This window comes from Lutzomyia longipalpis, chromosome 3, assembly GCF_024334085.1.
Source record: "Lutzomyia longipalpis isolate SR_M1_2022 chromosome 3, ASM2433408v1".
Lineage (NCBI taxonomy): Eukaryota > Metazoa > Arthropoda > Insecta > Diptera > Psychodidae > Lutzomyia > Lutzomyia longipalpis.
In genome coordinates, this window is record NC_074709.1 from 8,864,373 (window position 1) to 8,874,736 (window position 10,364).

The window sequence follows — 10,364 nt, forward strand, 5'->3', positions numbered from 1 at the left end:
ATATACATAATAATTTTTCCTTCCTGGGAAGCTTCCGCAGAGAGAAAATGTTTCGACTGGTTTGGTTTCTTTTCTGTTTTTTTTTTTATCAAGAGAACAATGGAGATGAATGGGGAAGGGCCCATAAGATAAACCCCCCAAAGAAGACTGCTTGAGTAGAAGATCTTCTGCATTGGAGTTTTTTTTTTCTTAGGCGGAGGGTGGAAAGGATTGAGCATAAAATAGCCCATCTTCAAATTCTTCTTCGAGACATTTTACCCAAAACCATTTTGTGGTAGCCCCTGTGGAAAGGCACATGGGCCAAAATGAGTAAAAAACATAAGACTGATGTTGGATCGATAGGCGTCCTGCCAGGCACCTCATACTCCTCGCCCCCCCTCAATCCGGGTTCCAACACTGAAAAGCCCCCCGAAAGGAACTTAATACACTCTCTTGGGGATTTGCCATATTATAACGTACCTAACATTAGAATAATACTCGTTCAAAAGAACAATTTCGCATTTTTATGCTTAATTTATACAATTTCCATATATAAAGGTGACCCTTATATGAGCATTAATGAGTCTTTCCCTTCCCTTCCTACTCTCACTCCTCCTCCTCCGTCAACCTTTTGACCATTATTTACACTTTCGCTTTTTATTTATTTTCTGATTCACTGAAAATTTTCCCATCAACCCCCCCCCCTCGCCTATCCCATACCAATGAAAACATTAAATTGTGCTCAAGACTGCCAGGAATGAAAAAAAATCCTTCTAACCGAAAAAGGGGAAAAAAGTGGTCATGGAGGAAAAGCCATGGCAATAATGAAGTGATGTTAGAAGAAAAAAAAACCAGGCAGTTTGAGAGCTTTTCACCAGGGGGTGGTTTTATTTTGCTTTTTTTCTTGTTTCCTTTTACCCTCGCGCTGTGGCTTCCCATCCACATGATCCAAATTAGTCTCACTCACGGGATTTGCGGAGGGGTGAAGAAAAATGGGAATTATATGTGAGGGAATGTCGATTTGTGGCTCAATGGGAGCATAAGAAAGAATGATAAAAAGACCAAAAAGAATTTTACAGAGTTAAGCAACATTTTAGGATGGTTAGACGTTGAAAATCTATGAATTTTGTGATTTTGAGAGAGCATTTGTGGTGTAGACTTAAATATTTTCAAATAAAAAGATTATTTCTCTTAATTAATCTCGGAGTTAATAATGTAATTTCATCCTTAAATTAAGCAATAAACTTAAACATGAGCAATAAACATCCCCCAGTTCAACGAAGAATAAATAAATTTTTTACCAAATCTCAAAAGCTGTGAATTTTTGATCACACAGGAGCTTGAAAAGAAAATTGTAGGTACAAAGTAAGGGGCCAGGGGGGTGAGAGGGTGAGCGAAAAAGGTACAACATGCGGATGAAAAGCAATGGAGGAAGAAATTAAGTTGAAATGCAAAGGTAATTTCTCCTTGCATGCACCCTCAATCAATTTTAGTCTTCACTCCTCGTTATGTGTTTTTCGCCAACAACATACAATTTAACTTTCCCTCCTTGTGTGCATTGATCGAAATGGTGGGAGCTGCAATTTGAGTGAGTTTTGGATTTTGCGGAAGGATTGTTAGACTTTCAAGTACATAACATACATATGTACATAGCATTTGGTTGGAGAATTTGAGCTTAATTTTCTTGGAAATTCAAACCTCATATATTTCGCGGTCAAAAGAGAACACACAGACACATTTATATGAAAATGAAAAAGGATAAATGTAACCACCCCAAGAAGGAAAGAAGTCAAACAAGAAGAAGATTCTTGAAGAGCTTTCTCCCATGAAAAGTAATTCATATTATGTGATGACGTTTAAAAATAGACGTTATATTTCATTTTTCCTGCTCATTGTTTAATTTACTCTCCTTTCGCGCGGTTTTTATAAACACGCACAGTGCGAAAGTACACGAATAAGGGTATTAAATTAAAAAATATGTTCAACAACACCATCGAGCTTTTTTTTCTTACTTCTTCGTATAGAGAGCATTAAACCAACACGCGCAATAAATTTCTTCAAAATAGAGATGCAAAAGAATATATTTTTTCAGTAATTATTTTGTATATATCCGTATATCTGCAGTGCCAGAGAGGAAATTTGCAAAAAAGAGGAATTTTATTACACATTAAATGACGATGCAAATGTAGAAATATATAGCAAATATGTATACCTATTCCTATACATGATTATATTCAATGTGACATTTGCTGGAAGTGCTCCAAAATCTATCTCCTTCCACTTAGATAAAATCTATTTACTCATACTCACCAATTAATATAGAACATTTTCAATTTACATTAAGCATATAATTTTAACATAGACGTGGCTATTTGTAGCACGAACTGTGTATGATTTTGACATAGATTAATTAAATTATTTACAATATAAAATGCCCTCCTTTTCACAATTTACAACATTCAAATGCAAAATTATAGGATAAAATTAATTATTTCTCAATGAAAAATCACTTTTCTCCCCTCACATTTGGCCTTTTCCTTCGCTTGTATGTTGTTTTACCTTTAAAAATGAAAAGTGAGACGGTGTGTAATTAACAGTGAGCAGTGATTAAGGGATGTTACACACATTTTCACTAAAATCTCCTCCCTCTTATACCACGTTGATATATGGATTACATAGAGAGCAGAAAAGAGAAATGTTGGGGGGTATATTGTTGGATGAAAAAAAAATTTTTTTGGGGTGGAAATAAAGAATGATAAAGAGCTTTCAAATGCAAGAAATCACAAAATCAATGAACATGCAAAAGATTTTTATGTAAACACATGCTGATAAAGGGGTTGATCAGCACTACATATTTGTATTTTCAAGAGATTCTTTTTTTTCCAACTATTTAGACACAAAAAGAAAAGTTTGAGCTTTCTTTGATATGTTGCGTTACCTTGAAAATATTTTCCATCCCTTCAACCCACCTAAATGCACATAAGAATAACTCTAAATATAACAAATTTCAACCACTCTGTTCGCAGTTTAAATGCCAATTTCTATTTTCACATTTCTTCATCTCCTTAGCATAAATGATTGGGGGAGACATGATTGATGGGAAATCCATAAAATCGTGCAATGCAGTGGGTACATTGATTGTAAAATTGACATGCCCCTTTACACAATTTTTATCCCGAATTTTCACAGTGTGTAGTACCCCTCTGTATTCACTCCCAACACAACCTTCCCTCCCCCCGGCGAAAACTCCTTTGGCAACACTCCAAAAAAAGGGGAGCAAATGTGAGCCGTAGCACAGCAAATGGATAAAATATATGGGACAAAAATGTGGTGGCAACCTCCCCCATATTCCCCCCAAATACACACACACGGATTTTACGCGAAAATGGGTGGAAAAATGCGGGTGGAAACATGAGAGAACTCACTCGTGTTGGCTCTCTGCAGTCTCTTCACTACTCATTCTTCTTTCGTGTTTTTTTTACTCGTTCAGGAAAAATGGCAAAGACGACACAGAGTGGTGCAACTATTTACGAGGCCCATCGAGGGGCACAGAAGAATCTCTGCAGAGCAACCGTACAATAGGGAGAATTTGGACAAAATTTTTCCCATTAAAATTTTGCTTCACATTTTAATGTTTGAAAAATTCTCAAGAATCTTCTTATCAGAATGGTTAATGAATATTGGAGACTATGGAACTATTCTCTCTTTCTTCTTAACACTTGGAGGACAAAACTAGTAATTTGCTGCCAATTCGAATCTATTGGAAAATCTATTGGACTTAACTCGATGAATATATCACCTATGTGTAGGGAATTTCAAATACTTTAAGTTAGCAGAGAAAGAAACCCGAGAAAAGTTTTCTTTTTAGAAGATAATTGAGGTCAAATTCAAAATTCAACGCGGAGGACAGAATTGGTACTCATTACCAGTCAATATCCATACATTTTTGGCATGGTATTGAGGTTATGTTTCCCCATATTTCCCAAATAAAGTACTCTTATTCACTTATTCCGGATGAAAATCATTAATGTGGACTCACTTCATTGCCGGAAGTGACTAAATAGTTACTTAAATAATCAAGATTTGTGATGATTTGGGCACAATAATAAAATTATGCAAAATTGTAGCTAAAACAGTCGTTTGAAATGGCAATTTTGCATCGATTCTACGCAATTTTTATCAGTGACGATTTTCTTAATTAAATTTTTAGTAATTGGGTGCAGGAAACTTTGAAAGAGATCGAGAATGAGTGAAACTTTCGATTCTCGTTCAATAAACTGATTATTAGTTGGTGTTCCACTTCGTGGCCAACACCAAGTATTGTAATCGTCGGAAAAACCGACCACCTCAGATCGGGCTCAAACTTGGTATGAGCACGTTTTAGACATCCCACATTACAAAAATGGTGGTGGAAAATTTTTGATCCGGCCGGCCGGCCTGCCGGCCGGCCGTCCTGCCGGCCGGTGCGCCAAACTTTGCCTTATAGCTCAAGAACGGTAAGAGATAGAGACTTCGGGTTTGAAGTTTTCTATAGAAATGTGGGTGTAAATTTTCATTTTTTCGCATTTTCAAAATCCTAGATGGCCGCCATCCGCCATTTTGAAACACCGTCAACCACTTCCCTTATAGCTAGAGATCTGAAATTTTAGTATGTTGTAGGGCTTAGTGAGACGTTTTCATCAACAAATCATACTTGAAAATCGGTCAAGCCGTTTAGCAAATATGGCGGTCTAAAGCAAAAAGTGTTTTTTCGATATAACTCGAGAACGGCTTGACCGATTTTGACCATCTTGGTATCAAATGAAAGGTATCAAGAAGCCCTACAACTGTCTAGAACATTCCAAGTTCCAAAAATGACCGCAAGAGGCGCTAAAATCAAAAACAAAAATTGCCTAACTTTAAGGGGCAATATCTCCGAACATCTGTTATCGTTTTCCTTTAAATTTTGATATGTTATAGCCTGACTCAATATCTATCACCAGTCCGAAAATGAAGAAAATCTATGTCGCCGTTTAGAAGATATGGCCATTTGAAAAATTCTTGAATTTGAAAAGTTCTAAGAGCTACTATATCTCCTGAACTGCTTGATCGATTTTGCTCATCTTATTATCAAATTAAAGGTTTTGCAAAACTATACAACTTTCTAGAACATTAGAATCCTGTAGAACCATTCCTTCAGAACAAAAAATGCGAAAAACTGTTTCGGTAAAACAAAAATCCGCCATTTTGTGTTCTGGAGGTGACCTTGAAAATTATTGAAATTCATGTCAATTTTTAGCATGTTTTAATACCTTTCCAAAACTAATCAAGAAATTTCTGTAGGTCTTATAGAACTAGAGATATGACCATTTTTATCCATCAAATTGCCGAATTTTACAAAAAAAATCAAATTTGTCTACTAATTCTGCTCACAAATCGCATTACAACGCATAAACAAACTTCTACACGTGTGGGACACCAACTCTAATAACTGGACGCGTTATGATTGACTTAATTAATTGTTATGCATATTTTATCAGCTGGTACTTAGTACCAATTTTGTCCTCCGCGTTGTGCCAAATGTTGGGTCCTCTAAGTGTTAACTGAGAAGAAAAGAGAGTATTGCAATTTATTCAATTAAAATTTACTTTTTTCTTCTTTCTTAAAAGTGACATTACCCCACTTTACAGTATATATACATATGTGACGTATACATACATACCTTCAACCATATCGTCGTGAAGTTGAAGAAATGGTCGAGAGGAGTTTTCTTCTTTTTTTTTTTCCTTTTGGCTTACAACATAGTCTCTTACTTAGCAAACCACCCTCTCTCCCCCGTGGGTGAGCGCATAAATGCAGTAACTTCTCGTACTAAGCCTAAAATTTTATCTCTTTCCCACCATACGACAACGAAGAACGTCTCTTAGGACGGCTGGATTGGGGTGTGAGTTTTGAAAAATGTTGCAAGGTGGAAAATACCTTGAATATTTTCACATGGAATTCTTCTTACACAGTGAGAAAAATTTAGCACCCTCCTCCACGAGAAAAGGTGACGCCAAAATAGAGGAACGAGCTTTCTAACTGCCATTCCAACAAAATTTGATAAACCTTTCGTTACACTGCATTTCCTTGAATATATGACGAAGGTTTGCTTTTTGGTTGTGGTGCTTTCGTAGAGCGAACAATTCGTGAAGAATTCACCCAAAAATAGAAAATAATTTAGTTTAATTTCATTGCAATTTGCAAAAGTTAAGTATGTGGGTGAAAGTTTCTATTTGTTTTAAGTGAGGGAGGAAAAAAAGCTCATTACCATAAAGTTCAATTTCGCGTTTTGTGTTTTTTTTAAAGGAGGGTGCAGAGGGTTTTGGTTTTGAGAAAAATCGTAAAAAGGGACCAAACAACAGCCAAATTGTATTTTATTCACAATCACATATTGGGATATCCACTTCACCATGATGTTGATAAGTCAAAGTGTTAAAATAATCGCGCAAATGCGGCAACGAACGCATAAAAGGAAATGTTGAAATATTTATGAGAGAAAATAATTTATAATGGTGCTGAAATATGAATGACGAGCATTGGCTAATCACTTTCAAGTTTCCTCTCTCTCCGTTCACAACTTTTACCAATATATTGCAAAAAAAAGTCCACAAAATACAGAGAGAGGAAAAACAGAATCAGGAAAAAAATGGTAAAGAGAAATGTCGAAGAAAAAGGATTTATCATGCATTATAGAGAAAAAGAGATCAATTGAGAAATAATTTTTCCTCGTTACAGTTTGCCCTTTTGATTCTTCTCTCTTCACATTTTTTTCTCTCTCTCATTTTCTTTTATTTCTTTCTCTTAGAACATCTTTCTTCTGATCTCGTTCGATGGTTTAGCACAGTGTCACATTCAGAATGCAATTTATTGGAAAACCTTTTTTTTTTCTCAAATAAATTAATTAAACCTTTATAAACAAATAGCAGGGAAAGAAAATAAAATTCCTCAAAGGATTATATGTAATACAAAAGAAAAATTGGAATAGGTGTTGCAATTTCTCTGTACCACACTGTGATGAAGAGAAGAGAAAATTTTTGTCTGCGAATTGTGAGGGAGAATATGATTTCACATCGATATAGCTAGTGAAAAAAAAAAACGAGCAAGAGCATTTGTGGCACTTCCGTAATGATGAAACATTTCCCATCGTGCACTCTGAACCAATATTTTTGCACAAGGATTTCACATCCTGAAAGCATCAGCCAATTTTTCTCCTCACATGGAATATTTTTGCAATTTTCCCCTCCATTTGATTGGTCTCCTGCATACATCCTGATTGAATTTAATTGGACACCCATGTAAAATTGCTTTACAGCACGAAAAAAAAAAGACAAGAGGGAGGGTGGAAATGTCGAGAGGGAAGGAATTGAGATGAAAATGGATTTTTATGGTATCTCACCCACCATACCCCTTTATGTTGTTTGACTAAAAGGGTTGTATATGGGGGTGGTGGAGGAAGTATATTTCCAATTAAATGTGTAAACAATTCTATGTTGCCACCGCATTTTCACGTGAATTTTCTCGAACCTTTTTGGGTTTGAACTTTTGTTTACAAGTCCCTTTAAATTTAACCAGTAACACCCCACTAATTCCTAATTTAACATTTCACCATCCTTCTTCTATTCACAACCAAAATACAGAAGAAGAAAATTTCGGCAATTCCTTCAAACACACCCAGCAAATTCTTTCATTAAAGAAAAATCATTCGAAGAAATTCAAAATTACTTCCGAGAAAATCATCAGAATTTTCTTCGGTGTGCCGAAAAGCTATTAAACCACAATTATTTAGAAAATCCCAAGCTCTTGCGAGATGAAGAAAAAAAATATATAAGATTATTTTTAGATGGTGAAACAAAAGCCATTAACTTATTTTATAAACGTCTAATTTATTTGATAAAATTCACCGTGTTAGCAATAACACAAGAAAAAAGTTTGAGCTGCAGATGAGAAACTTTTCCTGCTTAGTGCAAAAATGTGCCTGAAGGAAAAATTTTCCCGGAAAAAAGTCCAGCACAAGTGGCTGGAAAAGGCAAACCCCCACCGCCACCCCCTGCTACTACTCTGCTGTGAAGAAACGTGTGCTTCCATCAATTTCTGACCAAGTGTGCGGTAAAATGAAGATGGGAAAAGGTAAGAGAGAAGCGAGTAACTTTCCTGTGTCAACAGCAATATGTAATAATTGTTTACATTCATTTTCTGCACACACACATTCCACTATATATAGTACTAATGTATATATAGCGTACAAAAGGGAGGATAATGGAAAAATGAGCTTCTGAATTTTTGTTCATTAGGAAAATCAAACAGTCCGTTCTAAGAGGAAAATTAATAAAGAAAATTTGACTTTTTAAAAGTAAATGAAGAACGCTTAAAGAATCCGAATCATTCAAATGTAAGTAAATGTAGTCAACTTCAGTCTGTTGCAGATCCTTTTCTCAATAAAAACAGTTTTGTTTTTCGTAGAAATAACCAGTGAAATACCCTTTGAAAGATCACAAAAATGTGAAGAAATAAGTCACAAGTGATCAATGAGTGTCATTGATAAGAAAAATTTGATCTTTTGAGCCGAAAATCTATTGTTTTAAGAATCTTTAGGGGTGAAAGAAAAGTTAGGTTATGATAAAAAAAACCATCGAAATAGTTTTCCGCACACTGCGATCCAATTTATATTTTTTAAATGAAAAATTCGTTTAAAAAGTATAGTCTCAAAGGTTCTCACATAATATAAATTATGTTCAACAATTGATGTGTACAGAAAATTGCAGGACTTTAATACTATAATTTAGTAAGAGAAAACATTACAAAAAAAAATCTTACCATTATTGGTCACGTGTTGGTTGTTTTGGATGCTCTTGGAGTACTCTTTTTTTCCGCTGACATCAATCAAAGAGGTTTATCACATATGAGCTTAATGCTAGTCATATTGCTAAGTATATAGTAATATTATACAATTCAAAAGCTTTGATACTATGTAATTTACAATAAATCTTAATGACAATAATTGCCCACATGATTTGAGGGGGCTCTATAGACAAAACATTTTGGTAATTTCATCACGCGCAATCATCTTCATCACAAGTTTATTAATAGGTATTGTTGTTGTGTATCAAATTCCCTCTTGTTGCAAAAGGGCAAATAGATTGTGTGATTGATGCGAGAGCAGAAGAGAGTTTTGGGAATGCGTGAAATTACAATGCAGTATATAGTTTTCTCCTGCCACCCTCGCTCCCAAAAATAGGGCTTCTGCGAATGGGGAGGTGTCACCTTCAGCAGGACAGGGATTGCGTCTTCATCAAAAGGACTCACACATCAACCCCATTGCCTTTGCCATCCCATTCTGCATTAGCTTCTGTTTCCGGGAGGGCTCTCTCTCTCGCATCTCGGGTTGACACACTCTTCGGGCAATTTTCTACCCAGATAGAGGCAGATAATCACTGTTAATTATAGACTTTGATCAATTCAATCTACGCATCTCTTGTATCACCACCAACCCCCTACCGCAGTTTCAGGGATGCGAGGGAGGTCACTTTCATCTCCCAAATTCACCGCACCTTTTGCCCTCGATGTATGCTTGTAAAACATTTTTTTTGGGTGGTTTTGGTGATACGGAAGAGGTGCGGGTATGAGTTGAATATTTTTCTTGCCCCAGAGAACTTACAATGTATGTGTGTTTGTACAATAAAGCAAAAATAGAATTTTTCGCAAAAACCAACCAGTGTGGATTTTTTTGTACATCATTACATATAACATGGAATTAATATGATATCTACTTCTTTTTTGCCAACACAGTGCAAGTAAAAACATAAGAACTTTTAGTGGTAGACGTCGTTTTTTTTTTTTTTGCTCTTTTGGCAATCGTGCTCTCGAGACAATATTTTGTCCGCTTAATGATAACAAAAATATTGAAATGGTAAAATTGCCACTTTCACAGCTGCAAACGCCACAATTTCTCCACAATTTGCAACGTAGGGAATGTTGTGGGTGAACAACGTACATGTTTTGGAAACTTAAACACTCTCTACAATTGATTAATAAGACATTTTCCGACACAAACTTATAAGCTTCCTCCGACGAAATAGTTCATGCTAAACTCAAATACAGTACAAGTACAGATTAGCAACAATCGGATGTACTACTCTCGCGCATTATTTTTAATGCGCGAGAAATGCACATCCGATTGTTCGTTGATGTGGGCTTCTACTGTACTTGCATGCCAACTGTCACACCGACAGCCCTCGTACCCTGAATGGAGAACCACATCAAATGTTAGTCAGGGGATTCGCTCGCGCAAAATATTCAAAAAAAACATTTCAACGGTCACAAGAACTATATCAAAATTAAAAACATTTTTGTTTTTTTTTTATCTT

At 35.7% G+C, this 10,364-nt stretch overlaps 2 protein-coding genes across 13 annotated transcripts in view; both read right to left on the minus strand.

Moving 5' to 3' along the window:
• Positions 1–10,097, minus strand: part of LOC129791985 (neurocalcin homolog) — a 62,650-nt gene extending 52,553 nt beyond the window's left edge. The window contains exon 1 of the mRNA XM_055830684.1: positions 9,992–10,097. The gene's annotated coding sequence lies outside the window, so the exon portion shown is untranslated. The remainder of the gene's footprint in view (positions 1–9,991) is intronic.
• Positions 1–10,102, minus strand: part of LOC129791987 (neuronal calcium sensor 2) — a 55,152-nt gene extending 45,050 nt beyond the window's left edge. Inside the window, exons 1-2 of one of the 12 annotated variants that reach the window (XM_055830686.1) lie at positions 9,656–10,102; positions 8,815–8,923 (exon numbers count right to left, since the gene is read on the minus strand). The gene's annotated coding sequence lies outside the window, so the exon portion shown is untranslated. Of the gene's footprint in view, positions 1–8,814; positions 9,407–9,655 lie in introns of all 12 variants that reach the window. The other 11 variants (XM_055830696.1, XM_055830689.1, XM_055830690.1 and 8 more) reach the window with 11 other exon arrangements.
• Positions 10,103–10,364: the final 262 nt, after the last annotated feature.